Genomic DNA, 27,415 nt, shown 5'->3' with positions numbered 1-27,415 from the left:
AATTTCGTAAATTCTAATAATAACCCACGAAATCCAAACAACTCAAATGAAAATTACCCATTTTTTTAACAGAATAAAAACAGTAAACAACAAAATCAAAAAAAAAAAACTTATTATATACACCAAATTAACTCTCATCAGATGATGACGATTTTCACGACCAAAACAATCAACAAAATTTTCAAAACCAAAGACTCCATTCTTATCACGTAAATCAACCAGATAATTTTGAACCCCATACACGAGAACAACATATGCGACAACCTAAACCAAATCACGCATCTCAATATAAAAATTTTCATTCATGAAATCCAGCAACTACAGACTATTATCAACCAACGCAAATGCAAAATGAAATACTACTACCATTTTATTTACAACAACATGAAATAACAAAAAATCAACGGACAATTTTTTCACAAATGCCAAATGCCGCAGAATCACTACAGATGACTATGAATCCATACCTCATGGGTGGATGATCAATAAGATCGAATAAACCATTAAGGGTATTCACAGGCACAGACTCTGAATATTCTGTAGAAGACTATTTAAACGCAGTTACAGCAAATTTAATTTTAAATATCGGACCTGAACCAATTAATACACTAATTCTAATGATGACTCTAACACCCCAATTAAGAAAAATAGCTATTAAAAAGAGAACATCACATCCCTCATCAATTCGAGAACCAGATTTAGATTTTAGGAAACTAGTTGACAAACTATAACAAGCAGAAATCACAATGAAACTTGAAGAAACAGAAAATCTCAAACTACAATACGTTAATAGAAACGAAACAAATACTACACATATAAACCACACACACGATTCAGATGTAGACCTATCTAAAAAAATTACTGAAATTTTGAACATATATGAGAAAAATCCCAATTTCAAAGGTAAACCCCCTTTCAAGAAATGGTGTAATTATTGCCGAAGATACGGACGCAGCATTGCCAATTGTAGACAAAAACAACAAGATAACCAGAACAAACTACAAAAGTACAAAGAACCAAATAAATCATTCTATCAATACATGAAAAAGGATCAAAATTTACCAAACAAAAATATACATAGTAATAACAGCTCTGGTAAACCACTCCCAAACAACTCAAATTATTCAAGAAACCAATCACCCTATAACTCTAGTTATAGAGGTAGATCACCAGAACAAAGAAATTCACGAAATTTCTCACAAAATTGATATAGTTGATCAAATAGCCAAAATAACCAGTATAGAAACGACTATTCACGTTCACATTCAAACAGAAGAGAATATTTTTCTAATAAGAATTCCCATTCAAATTCTAGAAATACACACAAATCGAACGATAGATCACGAAATTCATCATACCATAGAAATAGAAACTAATCAAATAATAGGAATAGAAGTTATTCAAACAATAGAAATCAACGTTACCAAATCAATAGATCAAGAAACAATTCGTACAGCAGATCTAACTATCAAGGAAGCAACAGCAATTACTATAATAGGTCACGAAACAACTCACAAAATAGGAATCCCAATTATAACAATCGAAGCAATTATTCTCAATCACCTTATAGAAACAATAATCGCTACCCTGATTCCCAACACCAATATAGAAGTAATACACCGAAATATCAGCGACAAAATAATCAGGTACAAGCAACTGAAGAAACAACTTCAGATCCTCCTGGTATTGACAACACAGAAAGTACCAAACTACAATTAAACCACAATAATTGTGAACCAACAGACGGCGAAAGTGATACAAATAACACTATCTCAGTTAATATGATCACAGTCGAAAACGACTACGAACCCTTCAGTACGAGCAACCCTTCACTTCACACATTTACGAAAATCAATCGAAACTTCCTCAAGACTATTAGTAGACCCATAAGAAACAAGGTGCCAGTTGAACAAATTGTAAATGAAATAAACACAGTAGTCAATAACCAAAAACAACGCTCAAGTACAAATCACATTTACCAAAATATACAAGAAGAACAGCCAAGAGAAAAAATTTGGACAATCCCATTTCTCTTAGAAAGCCCAAAATGTAAAGAATTTCAACCACCAGATCTTGAAATAGATTTTTTAATTGACTCAGGAGCAGAATCAAATATTATTAACATCCCTACTTGGAATGAAATCAAAACGTTACATCCAATCCTAACACCTATTAAGACAGCCAGTAAATTAGCAACAGCACAAGGCTCAACATTAGTAAATCAAGGAAAAATCCAACTTTCTCTTGTTCCCACTAGAACAATGGAACAAAATAAAATACTAAACAAACCATTTAAACAAACTTTTCACATTACAGACATAAAACACAATATCATTGGCATACCATTTATAACTAATCATATTCCCACAATTAACATTTTAAATAGCAAACTTCATTTAAAAGATGAATACACAAGAATAAAAAACACATCCTTAACATTCTTTCAAAGATTAAACAAACAACCACCATTTTTCTCCAAATTTTATCCTATACACAATCAGGAACGAAAGTACCTGAAACCACTATCAGGAAATGTATATAACTTTTCAATCAAACAAGTCCCCCAGTACGATAAAGACCAAAACAAACAACAACTCTTTATGTCAGACGTTGAATTTAAACCCATCCATAAATTTTTCCGAATCAAAATTTCATCCATAAAATATAAGAAACATTCAAACTCAGATATTATTTCATTACACGTATATAACAATTCACCATACCAAATAACAATAACCTTAGGACTCTTAGAATACTGTGAAACAAATGCCACAACATTACCCACAAACGAAGAAGCATATCGAGTCAATAACATATTACATCTATTAGATATACGCCAATCCACAATTCTTGATGAAGAATTATCAATAAACAACAAAATAAGCAACGAAAAAAGAAACACTGACTACCTCACAAAAACACCATATTTTAAACCAACGATTAAAATATCACATTATACGGAAGAACAACAAAAGTTTTTAACAATGTTTAATTTTCAACATTCTCAAATAACACAAAAAGAATTCGACAAATTAGCCGAACTATTATTAAAATATCCAACAGTTTATGCAACATCAAAATTCGATGTTCGAAAAATTCTTTCACCACTACATTTACCTTTAAAACCTGACGCAGTTTTCAAAAATGCAAAGAGCAAGTAATACCGATACATTTACACGACAAAGTAAACAGACTACTTGACATTTTAGAACAATATGAAATTATATCACCAGTAAATAAAGATGAACAACCAAAAGGTAATAGTTTTGTCAACCCAGTTATCATCTTAGCTAAAGGAGAATCACTAAAAATCGTTCTAGGTGCTAGATACCTCAATTCACTAATTGACGAATCTAAATGCAATTGGCACATTGAACCTATTCAAGTAATTCTAACAAAAATATATGGTAAATATTTCACAACCGCAGATATGAATAAAGCATACAATCAAATGCCACTAGATGAACAATCACGACGGTTAACACAATTCGTTATTGGAAATCAAAAATACGAATTCAATAGATTATTCTATGGAATCTCCATAGGAACAGCAGCTTTTTCAGCTTTTATGAGTAAAATTTTTAGACTATTTTTACTCAAAAAACATGCAATCACATACTTAGACGATGTTTTTATGCAGTCACAAACGAAAGACGAAATGTTTATAATTTTAGACCAAAATCATCAAATACTCAAAAATGAAAACATGAAAGCAGCCCCAGACAAATCACATTTTTTCCTAACACGCGTAAGGTTTCTTGGCCATATTATTGAAAGAAACACTATAACTCCGTTGAAATCACAAATACATGCAATTCAAAAACCTCAACCACCCACGAATAAAAAGAAAATCCAAGAATTCCTTGGAATGTTAAATTTCCCAAGTAAATATGTATACAAATTGCAATTATACTTAAGACCTTTCTATAACATCCTTAGACAGCAAAATAACTTCGAATGGGCTACTGAACATCAAACAAGATTCAAAGAAATTAAAAAATTGTTAAGATAACAAATATCAAATACAATCCCAGATCCAAATCAACCTTTTTACGCAATGTGCGATGCTTCAAATTTTGGCATCAGCGCAGCATTATTACAACCACAAAATGGAACAAATAAAATGAACCTTATCTCAGCAAACTCTCGCTTATTTACACAAGCTGAACTACGACTCTCTACTGTCATGAGAGAATGCACAGCTATAATATACACACTTACAGAAGATGAATTTCTTATACTTGGATCAAAACATCCAACAGTTCTACTTACAGATCACAAACCAATAATATTTCTTTTCACACAGAAATCAAACTCAAACCATAGAGTTTACAGATTTCAATTAATTTTATTGAAATTCCCAAATTTACATATAGTTTGGACAGCAGGAAAAAATCTTGCACTACCAGATACAATGAGTAGAAATACACCACCTGAACTACTTACACGAAAAACTACAGTTGAAATACCACAAAAAATTAAATTCTATCAGAATGCAAATATGCAGTAAAAACTGATATCGATCAGTCACAAATAAATAACTTCCAACATTTCCCACTCTATTTAGATTTTCAAAATAACCACTATGAAGTAGATCCATTAGAAACATCCACATTCAAACCAATTCCTTATTCACATTGGATAAAAAATAATACTCAATAAGAAACAATCAGACAACAGTCACACAAAAAAGGCACCTTTCCATTGATAGAAAAAAAATGTAAGTTACAAAATAAATTTATCACGACCACCAATAAATGATTCAAAATACACAATAAATCAAGTTTTTGATCTTCATGACCCACTAGACACAATTCCTTTATCAAAAATAGAAGTTAAAAATATTTTTCACCTCCAGCAGAAAAAATTACACTACAGTTATTAGAAAAATATCAAAACCTTGATCGACAACTCAAATCATGGCACAAGTATAAAACGAAACCATTAAAAGCTGATACAACAATATTATGAAAAAAAAACACTCCTCCGATACTTTAGAAAATATAATAATACAACTATTAATAAAATTACAGACTTTTTAGAATACCAGACACCCGATTTTAAAGTACCCTGTCTCCCCTTCAGCATGATGCTGATAGAATTTAACATATCCCACGCACAACATTCAAAAGGAAACTCAGGATCAGAAAAGACATATTCAAATTTTACACAAAATTTTTAATTCCCAAATGCACCAATTTGGCTTAAAGTATTATGCAACAATTGCATAATATGTCAATTAAATAAACCTTATCCAAATCAAAACAAATAGCAACAAAACAAGATTTTAAAGGACAAAGTCTATATTTCAATCATAGAAATTCATTCAACACAAAAGGACCAATTTCACCATTCTCCGAAGGAAATTCTTATATTATGGTAATTGTTGATGCATTTACACACTACGTAGCACTCAACCCAGTACCACATTGTAAGGCTTATTACGCATATATAACACTTTACGAACATTGTATAGCTAAATTCGGACTACCAGAAATACTAGTCACAGATATGTCACCTGTATAATATTAAACATAAACCACGTACATTTCATGCACCTTGGACAAATGGATTAGTGGAAGGTATGAACCGTTCACTACAAGAATATCTTAGATTCATCATGAATGGAAATGATACACGAAATACTGAATGGTCAACAGATGTAAAATTATTCCCATTATCCTATAATTCACAAATCACAACAAGTCTAGGAATGTCACCATACGAAATGGTTTTTAATCAAAAGCCACGAAAACCAATCATGTTTACAGCAAATGCTCATAAAAATGCACAAGGTTATTATCAACCAAACAAAGATTCAATTTGCTATAATCTACCCTTACACACACATGATGAAGACCCCTTTCATTAACCTCAAATTTTGAAATTAGCTTCCGGTACATATACCGAAAGGATTTTAAAAAGAGATAAAAAACACAATGAAATCTACCAAAAAGTAACAAAGAAATTGTTACAAAGGCAAAACATAAATAACCAAATTAATTTTACGCTTCATTCCGGCTACAGACTTAAAAATTGGAACATTTGTTTTAATACCTAATTTTATTACACGAAAAGAATCTCCAAAAATTACAACCACTTCGAAAAGGACCCTACCAAATAGTTGATAAACCAACTGAAGTAACATTTAAACTTACTGACCCAAATAAAAAAGATATCGTTCAACACCGTAACAAACTATTAGCTTATTACCCAAAAGAATACGCACTCCGCAAATTTACTCAAATATACTCTTTCACAGGCTTACACATTGTTCAAAAAAACACACAAATGGAACAAAAACAAAACGTTAATACCACAAAAATACAAAAACAATTCAACAGCAAAATATAGACCCTCAAAAATCTAACACACCAGAACCACAAATACCTCAAAAAGAAAGAAAAAATAGAAAATTAACAAAAAAATTTTTACCACATGATCAACAACAAAAATCCGAACATAGAGAATTATCACGTCTTAAAAGTCAACACGAAAAAACTACAAGACATTCATCCCACAGTCTAAAATATTAAAGAAAGTTGAATTTCAGAAACAACCTTAATGTAAATTACCGTAAACATTCTTCTTAATCACATTGAACTTTTACAATTCTGTAAAAACATGCTGAAAAAAAAACTCGATCAATTCTAGTTCAAATTCAGTCAATAGAAATTGTTCAAATTGCCACCTTCATATCTCTAAAACAAACTCATTAGCCGATAGGAATTAATCTCCAGGTATATCTATAACTATAACTTTAAAACCTCCCGGTCAAAATTAAGCAACTTGCTAAAACTTGACAACTAAAATTAAGACTACTTCAATATTATAACCCTCCCCTATCAGATTATGCAAAAATCAACAATATTTTCCCAATTCAGACCTCAAAAGTCCCCCAACCAAAAATGGCAAATTAGCCTAAAGTAAAAAAGACACATGATCATTTGGCCTAAAGTACAAATATTCCAAAGATACCCCCATTTATCCAGCAAATGAAAACAATACTATGAAGACCTCCCGAACACCAAAAAAATAGCCCTCAACAATTTTTGACAAAACTCAACCCACTTGTCAAAAAACCAATAAATAATCCGACCACACTTGATTTTTGCCTCAAAAATTTTAAAAAAATTTCGACAAACAAATCATTTCTGAAATGCTTCTTTCCATAACAGTTGATCACATAAAACAAAAACTTCTAAACCTCTCCACAAAATTTTTCAATCTACTTAAATTTTTGATATTCTTTTTCATTGAAACTTTTGAATCTCTAATAATCAATTTTAATTTTTTGCAATCTTTTTTCAATTTTCTATTCCCTATTTGAAATATACATCCAACTCTCCCAAATCCTTGACCACATCTACAGGTACGAATACGTATAATCTATTTAAATGATACGAACTATTTTCAGTCTAACAGACATTTTTGTTTTTTTCATAATTTTGCTCACACTTTTAATCTCCCTCATCATGACAATGTGCAAATGTATAAAAAAAGGCACTGGTCACTTTTGCCCTAGAAACTATTCTCTTGATACTTTTTATTGAAGAATTTTATAATAAACACAAATTTTCCAATAAAAATTAAAATTCAGATATCTTTCCAAAATTGCTGATCAACCACCACTAAACCAGCCCCCACCAACTACATCCCAAGAAAGTCCAATAACACCTACCACTATAAACAATCCCCAACCATCAACACGCATTTCTTTTCAAGACAACCCATACACTTTTGAAGAACGACATGCGCAATTATCTGAACCACTAGAACCAGTTCATTGCCAAGCATCTTTAAGTGAACCAACATATAACTTATATCCCACCTTGCAACAAGATCTCAATCGAGTCAGACACATTAGCCAAAACCAAAATACAATTGAGATACATAGACAAATTATACACCCGCGAAGAGATAGAAATTTTCAAACCCCAGAGTTCATTTTAATATACCCCAATCACAAACACTAACTACCTCAGAACTTTCAAGCAGTACATTACCAGAAACTCCCACACTTCTTTCACAACATAGCACCTCAAATATTCCCTCAGACTACCTAGGTTCAACCCCAACATCAAAACAAATCCGAGAAATTCCTTTTAATCACCCAGACACCACCGAACGACCACCGTATTCGACAACACACTCATATACTCAAGGTGAACCGAATATAGTAAAAGAATCAATAGATATTTCTTCTGATACAACGCTATCATCATTACCAGAAACACTTTCACTCCCGTCAACACCTTCTTTAAGTCAAATATCACCAACACTCTTCCCTCTAAATTTTCCCACTAACCTCGACGCTAGATACCAAGAAGAATCATCGACAAACAACCCCCTAAGATTGGACTGGAATACATTCGTAGCACCTCCCCCATTATTTGGACAACATCAAGAAAGTAGCCGCATGCACAATTGGGCACTAAGTAGATTACAATATAGACAAGGTATTCACAAAGATATTCAAGAACACAACGTTCAAATACTCCAACAAAATAGTCTCCAATTAAAATTTGAAATCACAGTCAGACTTAACAATATTGTTCAACACCTCTTTCCCTTGAGCCCACCAAATATAACAGCTCAATCAGTACCTCCCCCATTTATAACAACTGAAGTTATATATATATACGATAGATATACCAAAAACACAATTGGATATATTACCTTTTATAACCCATACTCAGGATTATCATACACATGGTTATTTTAAAAGTATTCATATTTAAACACCTATTTTTTCTATTTTTTTTCCGAACAACATACAAATCCATCTCCTCGCAGAGAACCTCAGGATTTATTAGCAACACACTATGATTGTGAAGAAAACGAACACAAAACACTAGACAAATACGCTATATATCAAGTCACACAATGCGAATCCGAACCACAAGCCATAGAAACAACAAATATAGTAGCCACACTATACTCAAAAGCCCGATCAGCAACATTAACAGGATACAAGTTTACAGCAACCTTTTCCGAAAAGAAAGTACATTGCTCGCAAGTATCAAACGGAAATAAAAACCGACTAGACCACGATTCTTTCTATCAGATTAATTTAGAGAGATTACTACATCTTAGCCCTCAAGACTGTAAGAATGAACTTGACTCAAAACAATTACTACACCTTAGCCCTCAAGACTGTAAGAATGAACTTGACACAAACTTGACACAAAACGTTGGAACGAATAGAAAACTTGTAAATTTTCAAGTTTTCCCAGACTTAGCACATCAAGCAGAACTTGAAAAACATCAAGGTCACATTAAACTAGACACAAAACTCCCCCTCTCATGGAACACACGTAAGATTGACATACGATCTACATGATAAACATTGGATACCACATATAGGTATAAATGATCCCTCAAATTGCAAAGCAGATACAAAAAATAAAGGATATCAAGAAATATTGTTTTTTGACTGGAAAATACAACTTGAAAAAGTACAACTAACACGAGATTTAAAAGACGACACAATTTTTTACCAAGGCATTCGACTTCCTTGCAGAAATGACCAAGGGTATTGCGATCCTACAACACGAACACAAGCAACCATTGTATGGTTTCCTGAAGAAACCTGCACAGTTTTTCAAGTCGCAAGAATACACGCTAGAATGATTAAATTTCACCAAAATATTTTATTGAATCAATCCTATTTGAAGAATTCAATCCCGATCAAATTAGAAATAATAACAAGAAATTTAAGAACTTCCACAATATAGAAAATAAACTAACACGATTTCAAATATACCCAGAAACAGAACTAGCATGTTAATATAAAAAACCAATTTAGAAAACACAGTACTCGAAAATCCTTGTCGAATACGAACATGGTTTCGACATGAACACAGGACATCTAACTTTAGACCCTATGGCCACATCTCCTTCACTTACCGACGGAAACCCTTATGTTTCAGTAAAATTTCAGAAAAACATAGGAAGAAAAGGAGGAAAATTAAAACCACAAGACGCCGATAGTACACGGTTACAAGAACTATTACTTATGAACCGCACATATTTTGGCGCAATTCACTGGCGCAATATTTTGGCGCAATATTTTGGCGAAATGTCACTCTCAGAATTAGAAACCTTACATCAATTATGTGAACTTGAAAGAACACAAATTCTACAGTCACTAGCACTAGCAGTTCTCAAAATAACATATGCAGGATAGTTGTTATCCGGAATTAGATCAAATTTTATTGATTATGAAGGAAGTATTTTATGGTATTACACTTGTACCAAAAAAGTATCACCTTTATACGTTTTTGAAGATAAAAGGTGTTACAAAAGAATCCACATATTCTACAAAAATAAAGTATATACTGTTGATACACTCTCAAAACGAACATTTTTTTGGGGCACAGCAGTACCCTGTGGATCAAAAAACAGCCAAAACGTTGTAAAAATAAATCCCGACGAAGATAAATACTATCTAACAACACCATACCCAACATTAATGCCACCACTAAAAAAGTTTTCACCTGAAAGCATTCGAGCTATAGCCCGCAATCCAAACATTGATTTACAATCGATAGGCATATATTCAAAATCAGACATACAACATCACAGATGTGCACAACAATTTCAAGAACTACTTACAAAAATGGGCACGATACAACGACAATCAATAGACCAAAACTTACGAAAACTTGCAGAAACAGCAGTATTTTCAGATATTTACGCACAAGATTACAGCGCATATTTTCAAGACATTAAAGATTACATTTACCTAAATGGTGAAAATTATCGACCACAAGATATATCACCAATCAATATTTTAGTTTTGTAAATCTCAAAAACGAAGTTTTAGCCTTTTTAGGATGGCCATATTACATCTTAGAAAGATTGACTATTTTATATGCAATGTTTAATTCTATTGGATTTCTTTTCTCATTACTAAAAGGAATCTATAACACATGTGCAATACATACAGAAAAAAACCGACAAGCCAGCGTAGCACGCATATTATTTGCAGGATTTTTGGAAAATTTTCATCATCAGTAAATAAAATCCTCCTAGATGCACAAATTAAAGCGCATAATACAAAATTATCAACAAATCCCAACTCATACGTTGACTCAAATAATAATACAAATGCATAACCTACGGCGCCCCATTTACCAAATCTACATCATAATCATCCAATATCATTAGTCTCACGAAATTTTCGAAACTTAGCAATCACAAACCCCCCAAACTTAAGACCCAGCCACATACAAAGCCCCATCCAACATATAGTGACACAACACCCTCCAATTGACGATACATACAAACAAATCATTGAACAGCCCCATAGCACCACTTTTCAGTCGCAAAATAATCATTTTTTTAGCCCACGGTGAGCAGACAAGTTGGATCACTCCACCGATCAAACTCCCACCCTGCCAACCTCCAAACTTCACTCCCTATTATCTCACTTTTTGCTTTTCCGCCACCTGATTCACCACAATTTAATACATCATCAGGCATGAATTCTGACACTAACTCAGATATCACAATTTATACAACAATTTCACAATTCTGATAAAGAAACTCCCGATGAGTTCGCAGATTCCAAACCATCCCCTTCTATTCATACCCCGACCAGCTCAACAACCTTCTCAAAACCCCCTTTCCGGCCTATCCAAACCCAAAGCCAACATACATCTCCCTACACTCCTTCTCAACTAACCCCAACCTACTCCCCATTCAATAATGAACTCTCCACCAACAACTCCCCAGATAATACTCAAATTTCCGAAGAACTAGATAATTTTATAACACTCCAACAACAATTGCTATCTCCCCACACCCTAACTATTCACCAAATATCATCAACAATAACATCATCAAATCCACCAACACCCACACCAATTTCAGATTATACTCCATCATTAGCTCATTCATCCATTTCAACAGAAACATCCAATAGTACTAACCGTGCTTACAGAATTTGAAACAAAAATTCCCAAATCACCCATTTCCATCCAAACCCGGAACTGCCCGACAATATGTTAACTATCCAGACCACACCAATACTCCAAACTACCTTCAAATAACCCTACCCTTTTTTCCCCAATACACCTCAAACCAATCCGACCTTAACCCTGAACCACATCATTTCGTAGACGAACATGTATTAATACCCACACTTCATTGGACAGCTGATTATAATTTCACTAACCCTCTTACGCTACCACTCCTTAACACCACAAAAGATATTTAAAGATGTAGAAACGAATTATTTACTCTAACCACATCACTAACATCCAGACAATTTACATACGTAGGATATAAAAAATTACTAAAAACATTCACTTCACCCCGCGCTAACGACTACTCAATTGAATATTATGATCATAACATCATCAGATCTAATCAAGATCAAATTCTTGCGACGATCAATTCGCTAATCCACAAATCACAGAAAAGTTTTTTTATCAAAACATCATACCAATTCACACTTAACATTCTTGATAAAAAAACATGATCACATTATTTCAGAAGCACTATCAGACATTCAAGCGTATGAACCATTTCACGAAAAATTTCAAATATTCTCACTAACTTTGCACTTCTTGACACCAAAAAAACTTGATTTGCACTGCTCACACAACATCATGTTGAGAAATAAGCAAACACACACCTAGACTTATTATCGTTTTATCCAAAATAATTTTCATTTACACACACCATCACGACAACCTTACCACAGATTTCAATTCATCAATTCCAAATATAGCTCATCGTTTTTCCTAAACTTCACGTATTGCATTAAAGATACTAACTTTCAAGGCATCCTCCGGAATTACGACCCAATCACGCAAATGTATATATTTTGTCCCCTCGCGAAGACCTTCAACGACGAAAAATCTCGACCCCTGATCATTCCGCATGAATATATTCAACCTATCGAAGTACCCATTTTAGAATTCATCCACAACACTAAATATACTCATAAAGTTTATAATCTAATCCAGAACACACCTCATGAAATTGCAGAAGCCTACGAAGAACTAGACACCATCAAAGCACTGCAATTGCCTTGGCCACTGTTGCAATTTAAAAGCATAATACGCATACTAGCAAAACTACTAACTACCTCAGACGCCATTCACGACATTTTTCCACACGGCTTTTCCCCCGATGACTAAAGGTAACTATGAATTTAATAATTTTCAAACTAACTAATTCAAAATAAAACTAACCATTTTATTCAGTAATTTGCATTTTTTTTAGTCTTCACACCGCAATGACCTTCGAAACAAGGAAAGACAAACAAAAATATAAACTCTATTTTCCATTTTAAACTTTATTAAACCAACAGCACTAAATGATGCAGTAAAAGTCAATTAAAAGTAGTAAATTCACTTCTAAATTATTTTCCCAAATGTAGTAAATTTGAATACGATGAAAATCAATTTATACTTTTCAATCCCAAAAGCAGTAAAATTTAGTCTTAAAAGCAGTGAATTCATACAAATGAAATGCAGTACTAACCTTTTCTATAACTTCTGTTGAAACGCACAGAAATTCTATCCACAATAGCACAGCTCGCCCACGAAGAAATGTTTAAAATAATGAATTCAAGTTTTAAGTTTTCACTAAATACGACTAAACCAACAATAACAAGTTTCCACTTTTCCTTTAACCTGGTTGGAATGGAATTATATAATAACCAAATTAACCAACGCAGCTTACTAAACACCATAAACCATAAACTAACAGCATGACTAAGAAAAGAACACCTGCGGTACCCAAATCGGATTAAACCAGCTTAAAATTGGATAATTTATTCTTTTGAAGACTATTACCAAGTCTAAAAAAGAAACAATAAAACACCAAAAAGTCGCAAGACAAACCCAAACCAAAAACAATTTGATTTTTGAGAAAAGGACACAACCAACAAAACAAAAGGAAAACAAAAAATAATATAACAAAAAAAATTAACACAAAACAGCACCCCTTAAAAAACCAGCACGAAATCATACTCCCACTCCTGGCCTAACCCACCAGAGATGACGTTCTGAGCATGCTCTATAGCTGGCCTAACCCACCGTGCTACATCCACGCTTTGTGACCACATCAATATTTTTGACAAGAGGTATTCAAGTGTGAGTAACTCTTAAAAATAACTGAACTAAAACTTAAACGTTTTTGCGAAAACAATTAACCAAAATCATGACTTAATAATTTAAATTAACAAAAAATTATAAAATGTAAATCATAAATATGCAGTACATAGGTTACACACAACCACAAAGACGAGCATCCAAAGACAAGATGACCCCATCACACTCAACTTACAGAATGGTTAAACACAACCGATATGCCGCCCACAAACACGACTCAAAAAGGATTTAGAGTACGACTTGACTTCGCAGAAAAGGACTTCATTGAATCAGACCAATGACCACCTCGATGTTCAAGCATTCCCTCCAAACTCGAGTTTCACGCCATTCCCAAACCAGATCGAAACACAGTTCTCCACAACAAATCAAGAACAGACGATCCTAGCAACTCATCTTGAAATCAGATTGATTTCGTTGGCGGTCATAGTCTTTGTCAAACGATAACTAACAACTTCATATCGACGACTCCAACTTCCTGGAGCTTTCTTCTCCAAGAACAGAACAAGAATTGATGCTCGCCAAATGTCAACGGTCATCATCCATCCTCCATTACAGATAGAAGATACAAGATTCAAAAAACTCTGTAAACCCCGGATGGGTGGAACCAGATATAAACCATATTTATTATTGGTTATAAATTGGACTTTTATCTCTATAAAGTATTTAATACTAACCAATCACAATCCATCTAATTAACAACCCACTTATTTGTAAGTGCTGAAATTACTTGTAATTTCAGCACCAGAGAGGTTTGAATTTAACTTAGAAGTTAGTTACCTCTCCAAGAGACCTTCAAGCAATCGCAATAATCCAGTATACTCTAGATCTATTGAGCCTAGGAGAGACTAGTTAAACACCCTGAGACTAGTAGATATAAGAGTAAGATTAGGATCGGTATTAGACTAAGAAGTTGCACGAATCTATCCGGCCGAAAATAAGATAGCGTTACGAGCAGACGGTGTACCCTATCCGAAATTACTCTATGAGTTACACCTCGAAGCTAACTCAGATTGGTCGAAAATTCGCTGCAACTAAACTACTTAACTACTTAACATTCCCCTTTCTTGAAAAGGGAGGGAGGGGGGGGGGGGGGGAGATTGTTAAGTAGATTCGTCTAAATTACTATTTCTAGGCTTTCCTGAAGTTTTTTCATCAAGCCACGAACAAAACACGGATGTTTTTTTTCGGTTGTTTCATTTTGGTCGAAAATTTCTGTGCGTTTCGTTTTTATATTGGAGGTCATAATTTCATTAACAGAACGATTCTTAACTTCTATCAAAGTAATTTAGGTCCTTGCGGTTAAATCATTCCGAACATCTTCTGAGAAGTTTTTATTCTCAGGTACGAGATCTCGAGCTGCAAAAGGCAGCTAAAAATAAGACGAGGCTTTGACCAGCTCATAATGGCAAACTTTTGTTTGGTTATCAGTCCGGATAATAAATACTGGCGCCTGTTATAATTTGCCGCAGCTAGGAAAAATCTGTAATTTCATGTCTTACCCTTTATCCATCATTTCCGGAATCTTTTTATGCATATTTCTTATTGCATTTATCGTAGCCTTGTTATTTATATTTATTGGTTAAATCTTGTTTTTAACTTTTTTAAATTTAAAAGCTAACTAATGGAAACTGACTACCTTTCCTTGTTCACCTCAAATCAAAAATCCCAGTGCTTATCATTAAGGCACTGGATTCTATGATTGACAATTTATTTCACAGCTACTATATGCAGAAACTTGATAAAAAACTGTAAATTTGATAGACAATATTAAGAAAAAAATTAAAGTTTTGAAACACGTGTTTTCTCTGTATTAAAAGAGGAGCTACTCCAACTATGATTGCATAATAAAGCAAATAAAACAACACAGATGGAGAAAAGTGCTTTTTGTGTGGCGAAGGTACAACAACGTCCTTCTTTGATCGTATTACGACACAGGTGCAGATCTACACTTCAGGAGTGGGAGAGTAATTTGAAGAACAAAATTGTCGGCGTTTTCATATTTAATCGCCATAAAAAATGTTTTCGGGCTTAGGACCAAAGTATTGTTTCCCATTATATAATTGGGCAAAAAAAACTGTGATTTGCGTTAATTTAAGTGGATGCATAGTTTTTAAAACTTTTTTTACAGTGAATCTGATATCGGATTGAGGCTGTCATCCGGTCTGGATTGATAAACTTAGTATATATGTTATTTATATTATTTATCTTTATGTTAACCTTTACCGAACTAGATACTTTGCTATCTGGTCGGCTGACCTTGACAGAGTGCAGAAAGAAGCCGCTATGGAGTTATTGCTCAGAAGTCAATAAATGTTGTCTCTCAACTAGTCGTTTTATATCGCTCCAATTAGAACTCTTGTTTATCAATCCATTCGGATTCAGTATTTGAGAAACTCATACACTGAGGTATGACAAGGCGCACCCAGCAGGATACTCAAAAACCCGCTGAACATTTTTTAAAAGCATTTTTCTTTGAGTTTTTATGGGCACTTAGGCTTGGTCGAAATGTCTTCCCAGTCAGTACTTAAACATTAAAATACTTCTTTTTAACAAACAGAGCGTATACAACAACCCAGCAGGCAACAAGCAGCCAATAATTCATATGAATAGTTCATCAGATGCAAACAACTTTTGAAAGTGATAGGTGGAAATAACAGACTAAAGATTAGTTCTACTCAAATAAGATTCCCACAAAAGATAATAAGAAAAGCAAGTGTTGAAGTGTGATCAAATCAAACAAAAAACGCAATTGTTTGTTTGTTTTCCAAAAAAAAATTTCAGAGAAATTTGTTTTTTATTCTTAAAAATTTAGGGCTCATCATATTATTTTGGTTCAAAGTTTTGCTGCAGAAATTAGTTTTGTTGTAAAAACTTTTATTTGATTTTGTGGATTTGTGCATCATTTTTTAACCGTAAAAAGGCCAATGATTTTTTTGGCAATTTATACTATAATGTTGCGTTAGCCCAAGTCGTAAATCGTACAATTTCAAAAAAAAATTATTTCCAAAAAAGGCAATTAATTCAGAACCAATTGCAAGGACAATTCAAAAAATATATTTTTTATAATAAAAAAGGATAACACATTTTAATTTTGGGACATCAGAATTTTTAAAGGTGATCAGATACAAGGTAATCGAGCATCAAACAAATGCGTGGAGACAACAAACCCAAATGTACATGCATCTAAAAAAATTGTTCTAGACATTTTCAAAAGAGCGCTTGATGAAAATCGTTTCTGTTCATCGAGTACTCAAATTGATAAATGGGTGATATTCAGGAGAGCAATGAGGGACTTTCAAACAATAGCTGCATATTTTTTTGTAAATACAATCATTGCGAAGCCATCTTGACCTACTAATATGTCTTATAGAAAATTTATGCCTGAAACCAATCGTTATAGCGCTCTGTGAAACCTGGTTGATCGATAACGATCCTCTTGATATATACAAACTACCAGTTTACTCAAGTAATGTTGTATTAACAAAGACAACAGAAAAAGGTGGAGGGGTAGCTTTGTTTGTGCGCAATGATTTGAATTTCGAGGATATGAAATATGAATGCAACATTGAGTCAACAACAAAAAAAAATAACAGACCAAAATTCAAACTGATAATTAGTGTTTTCTATCGACCACCAAGTCTCAGTTTTGATAATTTTCAAGACGATTTTGAGTTTTTACTAGAACAACATACCAAAAGCTCTAAAAAAGCTATTGTCGTGGGTAACTTTAATTTAGATACGTTGAAAGAAAGCAGGCTAGAGAAATTATAAAAACCTCATTGAATCATTCGGCTTCTCTGTTAAAAACAACGATGTAACAAGGGTAACATCATCAACTAAAACCTGTATTGATCATTTTTTATCAAGGGATTGAGTCAAAAAAATAACTCATGAATCATCAATCAGTGACCACTACGTGCTTCTTATTGATACAAGTTTATGTGGTTTGCATTCAACGAAGAAAACGTTTACTGAATTTCGGGATTTTAAAAGTTTAGAAAAAAATGACAATGATTTCAAATTCTTGCTTAAACTAATGCAGTCGTTAAAGGGAATTGAGTCAATTGTGGAAGTTAACTTCAAATTGGCTCAAATTATAAAATGTCTGATGACTACATTGGACAATTATGCCCCTAAGAGAAAAAAAAATATCAAAAAAATCATGGGTTACAAACGAAATTATAGAAAATATGCAAAAAAGAGATCTTTTGTTCGAAAACTGGGTAAATTTTTCCAACAAAAATTATCACAAGCAATACAAAAATCAGCAAAACAATGTTACCAATTTGATTGAAAAGGCAAAATTAAATTTTTTTGATACTAAAATTGCTGATCCCGTTTCATTTTGCGCGTACAGCTTATTAAGTGATCGTGAGTCCTTCTTTCAGCAATCGAATATCAGTGCAGAAACATTCAACAATTATTTTACTTCTGTTGCAGCCAATCTAGCTGCCAAATTTGGAACTGACGCATATGTTAAACCTAATATAGAAACCGTCCTAAATACGGCATTTTGCTTAAGATTTGAAAATAAACCCTCTATTAGTCATCATGGTATTTCGAACACAATTTTGTAATTAACTTTGCCAATTATGAGTTTTTATATAGCGGATCTTATCAATCATTCGATTTCAGAAGTGACTTTTTCAGTTAGGTTAAAAGTTGCAGAAAAAATTTCGTTATAAAAGTCAGGCTCAATATCGAATCCAGGGAATTATAAATCGACTAGTCTCATGAGCACAATATCAAAAGTTTTTAAAAAATTTATTCACAAAAGAATGCTTTTCTATATCAAAAAAACTTAAGATATTTAACCAAACTCAGTTTGGATTTCAGCAAAAACAAAGTCATGTGTAGAACTTCTTTTGAAATTTACCGAACTCATGCTCTCTACGATTAAAAACAAAGACTATGGCTTAGCTTGTTTTTTGGGATTAAAAAAAGCTTTCGATACAATCAATCATTAGCGCCTGCAGTAAACATTCAAACATGATTTCAGAGGAACGTTTTTCGAAAATCTCAAGTCATATCTTTCAAAGCGGGAACAATTCGTACAAATGAATGAATTCTCAACACAAACACTGAAAAAATGAGCATGGTGTACCGCAAGGCTCAGTGCTCTGGCTCCTACTTTTTCTCTTAATTATTAATTATTTACCACAAAATTGTGAGAAAGGCAATGTAGGACTATTTGCTAATGACACTACATTTTTTCAATCTGTAATAAGTGAAAATGGGTTGTTTTACCACTGATAACAATAAGACATCTATATGGGTGAGGCAAAACAGTCTGACAGAAAATTCCGATAAATGTTTATTTATGAATTTTGGTAAGACCTCAACATCAAGGTAGCATCTTTCATGGCAAAAGCTAGAAACTGTTGATCGTTCCAAATATTTAGGAAATGAAATAGACACAAAATTGGGCTACAAACTTCATATTGATTTTTCGCAGTTCTGTGGGCTCGTTTATAAATCTAGAAAACTTTTCTTAAAAAAAAACACTGAGTTTTATAAATGTTTCCACTTGTGTTCGGTCTGTGGTGGGTCGGTCGAGTATATCGTCAGTCTGTAGATTGGCTGTATGTATCTCGATTGAGAACACGATTGTTCAATATATATATAGATTTTTCCTTCAAAAATTATCGAAAATCATTCAGAGGAAACAACAGAACAATATCTGTTTCGGAACAAAATTATCAAGTTTTAAACGAAATTGAAATCGAAAGCGACTTTATTGTCACTACTTTTGCCAATAAGTGGGAATTTTTACGCTTGCCAGAAGTTAGAAGTCAATTCTGGCCAAAGTCTAATTAAGTTCATGTCCAGAACATCATTTAAAAACAAGTTTGACATAGGAACATTTTTTATCCGGTTCAAATCAAGTGTAGTAAAATACTTGGAATGACCGGGATTCGAACCGGCGACCTTTCGGTTTCAGGTCAAGTACGTTACCGCTAGACTAGCTGGTCTTGATATGCTTTCATTTTAGTTTCAATCTTGAACATCCTCGGGCCCCAACGGAGCGAGAACTGGGGCGAGTTTAACAAGAGGTCGGGTTAAATCTCCTGTTGCAGTTTTAAGGAGTGCGGAACGGGCGGTAGCGTCTTTGCCATAGTTAAGAGTTTTAACGCGAGCGAGAGGGTAGTAACCACGCGGGCTACTATTCTCGACGATCCAAACAAGATCTCCGGCTTTGAGTTCTTGTTCGGTAGGTGTGTGCCATTTACGGCGTTTGTTGAGAGTCGGAACGTACTCGCGTAGCCATCTAGTCCAGATGGCGCTAGCGTATCCTTGTGCGCGAAGATAACGCTTTCGATGATCGAAATGTTCGTCCGTCGCAATCGACGGGAAACTAAGTGAGCGCTGGCCTATCAAGAAGTGATTTGGCGTTGAAGCCTTAATCTCATTCGGGTCACTGCTTACCGCTGTAAGTGGACGCGCATTAGGGGACTGTTCCACCAGACAAAATGTGGCCTGGAGTACCTCGTCGGTTAATTTACGTGGTGTGAGGATGGAGTAGAAAATTCTCTTGCAACTACGTACAAGACGTTCCCAAGAGCCACCATGATGTGGTGAAGATGGTGGGTTATACTTCCATTCGATGCCTTTGTGGAAAAGGAGAGCGGGCGCAAGATCATTCCATGCTCGAGTACACAGAAGAAGCTCTTTCTCTGCACCGACAAAGTTTGTACCATTATCGGACCAAATTTTCGATGGAGTTCCTCGTCTAGCGATGAATCGTTCTACTCCCATGACACAGGAGCTTGAATCCATTGATGGTACGCTTTCAATATGGATGGCTCTAGTGGTCAAACAAGTGAACAAAAACGCCCAACGTTTCTCCGAACTCCTACGGATTGTTACGTGAAAGGGTCCGAAGTAATCGACTCCGCAATTGTTGAAGGGCGCTTGGCGGCATCTATGACGCTCAATTGGCAGATCAGACATGAAAGGGGTGATGGTTTTCAACTTTCGCTTTCGGCAGTTTTTACAATTAAGTTCAATGTTACGGAGCAATGATCTTACTTTTAAGATTGCATATTCTATCTGGATGACAGATCGTAGGTAGTCAATTGACTGATGCTCATGTTTGTTGTGTTGATGAGCCACAAACAATTTGACTAATTTGACTATGATGGGATATTTATTTTTAAATTCGAGTTTAGAGAGACGACTAATGCGTCCTATGGATCTAAGAAGTCCATCGGGGTCAATGAATGGGGAGAGAGTTGCAAAAGGGCTTACAATCTTAGCGATTGTTCCACGGAAATGATTAAATTCAGGATTTAATCGGAGGATGAATGCTACTACGCGAAATAATTTGAGAAACGAGCTGTAACGTTTCCACTTAATGACGGGTTCAGGGACTGACGGATTGATTACAAAATTAGTGGCAGTATCGATGACATCATCGATAGGACCTTTTAATTTTATTTTTGTAATCACATCGACATTTGGTCGAAAGGGCCAATCACTGGTTCTGAGGAAGCTGGGACCTTGAGTCCAGCTGCTGTCCTTCAAGGCTTCAGCGGCAATACCTCGAGTACCAGTATCAGCTGGGTTGTTTTCAGTATCTACGTGATACCATTCGTCGACAGTGGTAACTTCCAGTATTTCGCCTACTCAATTAGCGACGAATACTGGCTGCTTTGCAGTCTAATGGAGCCATTATAGCACAGTGGTGCTGTCAGTTCACATAAAGACATCATTTATAGGGATCGAAAGTGCTTTCATGATATCTTTTTTGAGGCGTGTAGCAAGCAAAGAAGCTTGCAGCTCTAATTTTGGGATGGAAATAGCCTTCATTGGTGCTACGCGGGCTTTACCAAAATGAAGGCGAGTTTTGTCTCATGTGTATCAATATTGCGCGCACGGAGAAATCCAACTGCACAGAAGACTTCCTGTGAACTGTCACCAAACATATGGAGTTCAATTTTGTCAACTGCGGATGGAAAGTAGCATCTCGGTATGATCAGTTGACCCAGGATGGGTAGACCAGACCGCCATTCGAGGAATTTGGCATTCAAGTCCAAAGGAAGTGGGTTATCCCATTGTTGACCACTGATTCTCCAAATCTCTTTTAAGAAGTAGTCGGGCTCTGACAGTGTACGGAGCGACTAAACCAATAGGGTCGAAAACTGAAGAGACAAAACTTAAAACTGTACGTTGGGTAACAGTATCCTTCAGTTCTCTGTTTACACCTCGACTAACTACCAATGTATCGAGAACGTGATCCCATTTCAAACCTAGAACATGCGATTATTGATCTTCACTACTTAGAATCTCCTTAACTTGAATTAAATTGTCGCTTGACGCACATAACTCTTTCTGAATCTCTTTGACATTGCTCACGAATTTTGTCAACTTAAATCCTCCTAACTTAAGTAGTTCTACAAGTTCCTTACTTAATTTTAATGCCTGTTCAGGTTCGGGAAACGAATCAAGATAATCGTCCATATAGAATTTTTGCATCACGGCTGACGCTGCGTCGGGGAACAAGCCTTGATTGTCGCGAGCTGTCTTTTGAAGAGCAAAATTAATACATGTGGGCGAGTCACGAGCTCCGAAAATGTGTCGCGTGTATTGATACGTTACCACATCGGTTGTGGGATCCTCCCGCCACAGAAAACGAAGTGACAGTTGGTCGATTGGGAGAACACCAACCTGAAGGAACATGCCTTCAATATCAGCTGATACTGCATGTTGATGTTGACGGAATCTCAGTAGGACGGCCAGCAGATTCTGAAGCAAATCTGGGCCAACCAAAAGAGCTTTATTAAGTGACGATCCATGAAATTTGGCTGCACCATTTAGGACGCGGCGGACTTTTCCGGGTGATGAAGAAGATACCATTCCCTAGCGGAACGATTTGTGCAGTCACTTTGATGACGTAACCTTTGTCAAAATCTTCTTGAATGTTTTTTGCGTATAAAGCCCTGAGGTTTGTGTCTTTGTCTAAACGTTTTTCCATAGATTTAAGTTGTGCTAAGGCGGAGTAGTAGTTGTTGGGCAACTGTGAGTGGTCTTCGGCCCAAAGCATCCCAACGGCGTATCTATCACTATCATGTATAGTTGATGCTTCTAAAATTTTATTCGCCCTTTTATCGTCTGACGATCGGGCATCTACTTGTTTATACGTACCGTATGATTCAAGTTCGTACCAAGATTTGACCTGCTCTACCAAACTTACATCTTTGATGTTACAATGCAAGCATGTTGAGATCAGGCCGGTGGAGGCAGGGAGTGGACCACTTAAGACCCATCCAATTGGAAGGCGAACGGCGAAAGGTGATTTTTGGCTTTTATCCTGGCAGTATTCCAGAGGAAAAATGTAATCATAAACATCTTGACCTAGAATCATTTCGACATCAGCGTACCTAAATTCGACTGAATCAATTGGTTCCAAGTGAGAATATTTCTCTTGCAACCTAAGAACGTTAATTTTATCTGAACCTATGTAAATGTTGTTTTTACACATGCACAAACGGTGAACGAAATATCTGGATCAAATTCAGAAGAAACGTTCAAATCAACTTGTTCTGAAGTAATATCTTCGGAACAATTGGCACCCTTGACAGTCAAATCAATTTTCCTACCTGTCAGATTGAGTCTGCGAGCGAGTTCAGGTGAAATACAAGAGTGACTGCAAGCTGTGTCACATAACACAAGTGCGGTGGTTTCAGAGTCATTTGATGATAATGTGAGTTTTAAAAGTGGCATCAGTCCTTTTAGATTCATAAGGGATGACCCACAAGTATTGTTTTGCGTCGTGGGTCTAAATAGAGTTTGAACTGCGGGATTGGCTGCAGTTGTGTGCGGTGCATAACCAGATTGGTTATTTGTAGGGAAAACGCGTTCTGCGCCGTGCAGTAACACATTATGAGTGCTCTTGCACTGTGGTTTAGGACAAGTTTTGGGCTTGGGACATTTCCTAAACATGTGATTTCCTTGAAAACAAGAAAAGCGAAGCTTATTTTCAGCGCAAAATTTAGCACGCTGTGTTGGAGTTTTTTCCTTAAAAACGCTACATTTAAAAATTGAATGCTTGCCCTTACAAACTAAACATGGACTATGTTGAAAATTTGCGTCAAACTTAGCTTGCGAGTTTGCGGCAAACATTTTAACATTGGTTTTTGTCCGAACCGAATTATCCTGATTTCTATTGTAATTTGATGAAGGACGCATACGTTCATGCGCTTCAGCTTTATCCTCCAGCCAATGATTGAAATCAATTAAAGACGGAGCATACAAACTCCGTTTTACGGTGTGGAACGACCAAGACTCTTTCATATTAGGTGGGAGCTTCCCTATTGCTTTATCGAGAAGTGTTGCACTTTCAAGGTCTGCGTTGTAATGTAAAGATTTGAACACTCCAACTATGCTTGTTATCATGGATGCAAAACTTATGATGCTGTCGGAACTATGCATCTTAACGGGTGGTGAATTATAAAGTTTGTCCAGATATGCACGTATTATTATTTGAGGTTGGCCAAATTTTCTCTCAAGTTTCATGAGAGCATCTTTGTACATCGTACCACTATACGCAAACTCAGCTATAGCAGTCTCAGCTTTATCTTTGACTAATGATTTAAGGTGGTGCAGCTTCACATCATCTGACAAGTTTTGAGAGTCCACAGCACTTCGGAATTGTCCAATCCAATCAAACACCTGAAGTGGACAGCCACCGTATTTCCTAAGGTTCCACGGTGGTAATGGATCCTTACGGTTGAAAGTTAGTATTTCCTTTAAATCTTCAAGGGTTACTGCATTAGGTGGTGGTTGAACTGAGGTTGAAGCGAAATTGTGTGGCTGAGGAACAAATGCTGTCGGATAAGCTAAGGTACTATGTGGATAGCTGGTGACTTGAGACAACTGCTGTGTTGACACTTGCGCTTGGTTATTGTAAAACACTGTCCCTCCAACAGTGCACGGGTATTGTGAAAGTGGTGGTTGCACTATTGGTGTGACAGTTTGAACGGTATTTAACGCCTGGGGTACTGTAGAATCTGATGCGGTAAATGGCGCGGTGGTTGGAGGTGCCATTCTCCAGGTATTCATATTGGGTATATAACGAACTGGATGTGGATGGTTGAAGGATGGTTGATTTGTTGAAACAAGAGTTGAGTTATTAATACACGCTGGTGGAGCAGTAATAGGAATCAGGTTCACCGGCTGGGTTGCCGTATTGACTGTTGTATTAATTGGGACAGAAGCATGTAATGTGGGGACCATTGCTGCTGGCATACGTGGAATGAAAGGAAGCGGGGACGAGGACTGGGGGGGTGGAGGTGGTGGCGGCGGCGGTGGGAGAGGTTGAGAAGGAATCTTCAAATTATGAACGGTAGATGATACCACCGATTGTAATGGTAGGCAAACGCTTGGGTTGCTACTGGATGGAAAAAGGTGGACGTTTATTAGATCAACCGTGCTTGGTGGTAGAGACGAAGAAACCAAATTGGCGATGCCCGGAGGTTGAGGTTCTTGTCGGGGAACAATGGTTATAGTTGATGCAAGTTCCGACGAATGTGTATCGAGTGCTTCATCAACCCAATCTTTTGTTCGGGTTTCAGCGACAACTTGTTGTGTTCTACTCGAAGGCAGAGCGGTTTTATTGATGTCAGTATCAATGTCCGAATCATCATCCATTAGCTCTGTTTCAACTATTTTGGCCTCATTGAGCTTTCGTTTGTTCTCCTTAACAAGTGTCTCAAGAGCCAATTCGTTTTCTTTTTCTTTCAGGCGGATACCTGTTTCATTTTGTCGCTCGATTTCAAGACGTCGCAATTTTGCTATTTCGAGTTCGCGTTTGCGCTGACTGGAAGTCATTGAAGACGCTCTAGAGTGCAGGGAACTATATCGGGTGGACCGGCTGACAGTTGAAGCAGCTCGCGATGCTTGCGGGTCAGCATCTCCAGTCTCTGGAAACAAAGTTTCGCCATTTCCAAGTGCTTAATTGACAATTCCAGCATTTCATCTCGAACGCAAGAAATGCTGATCAGCCAAGTGTCAAGATCAGCGAGAGCACTGCTAGGTTCTAGCTTTTTTTGAGCAAGAATGCGAAGGTCGTCGTTTTTCCTTATTGCGTTTTCTATTGCTATTTGGCACTGCTGGATAGACCTTTCAACTTTGACTGTCCTTACCTTTGCTAAGAGTGAGTCTTTCAGATCTGAATAGAGCCTATAAAATTCCTCCTCATATTTCCTACGTCCGTCAAAACACCTAGACAGCTTCTGAGCTTGCTTATCTGTCATGACTTAGCTTTAAATAAAGGAAAAGCGGGCGGTTGTGAACTATCGAAAAAAGGGGATTAAAAAGTCAAGTGTGATGTCACTCCTCACACCTGCTCAAAAAAACCGGAGTTGCAATAAAGATCGTCACACTTTACGTTACAAAGCGGGGTGGGGAAGTTCACCTTTACGATTTAGAGCGAGCGGAAATAAAAAATAAAAAAAAGGAAAACAGTAATTTAGAATTAAATTACAAATTGAAATACATTGACACTACAAAGAATATCAAAAATTCTTTGCTGCAGATTCGACAGCTAGGCGGCGGTTGCGTTCGGCACGACGCTTTTTTTGAGAGGGTCGCTTTTTTTTGTTCTTTTTTTTTCTTAAGTTTGCCGTATTACTTCGGACTATCGAGAAAGACTTTAGTTCAAGGTCAGTTTCTTGGTGAATTTGGAAGTACTGACGGAATAAGCGAGTGTCTTTCTGCTTACGCTTAGAAATTAAGTCGCCAGTAACGCTTCAAATTAAAATGCCCGTTGAGCAAAGCAAATCGTAGATATTAGGAGTTTCGACTCGTTGACAATATACAATTGCAGCAATATTACTTTTATAATAAAGCAGAATGTTGCGCAGTTCGAATTCCGTGAGTGCTGTATCGTTTTTACTATTGTGCTTGCTGATTGAAATGTTGATCAGGTCGTGCCAGATTATTATATCATTTCTATGGGCTAATTCGCCGTCTAAAAAAGTTTGTGCACGTTTTGATTGGTACTTGTGGTTGAGACTTAAACCACCAAGGGCATAACAGTATTGCGATATACGGTTTTGCTCGGCTATACGTAGCGTTTTATGAGCACGAGAGAGCAAGCTAGCGGCTAATATTTACATTCACGACGGCATTCGCACGATAAAAAAAATCTGGGGGGAATCAAGTCAACCGGATTTTGAGATCTCACATCTGCTCAGAAACAACCGAGTTGCAAAAACTCAAAGGGATTGACTTGACATAGTGCTAAGGGGTCTGTACACTGCGTAATTTTGCAGTGCTCACGTTTG

Source organism: Symsagittifera roscoffensis, chromosome 3, assembly GCF_963678635.1.
Source record: "Symsagittifera roscoffensis chromosome 3, txSymRosc1.1, whole genome shotgun sequence".
Lineage (NCBI taxonomy): Eukaryota > Metazoa > Xenacoelomorpha > Acoela > Convolutidae > Symsagittifera > Symsagittifera roscoffensis.
This window is presented reverse-complemented; position numbering follows the sequence as displayed.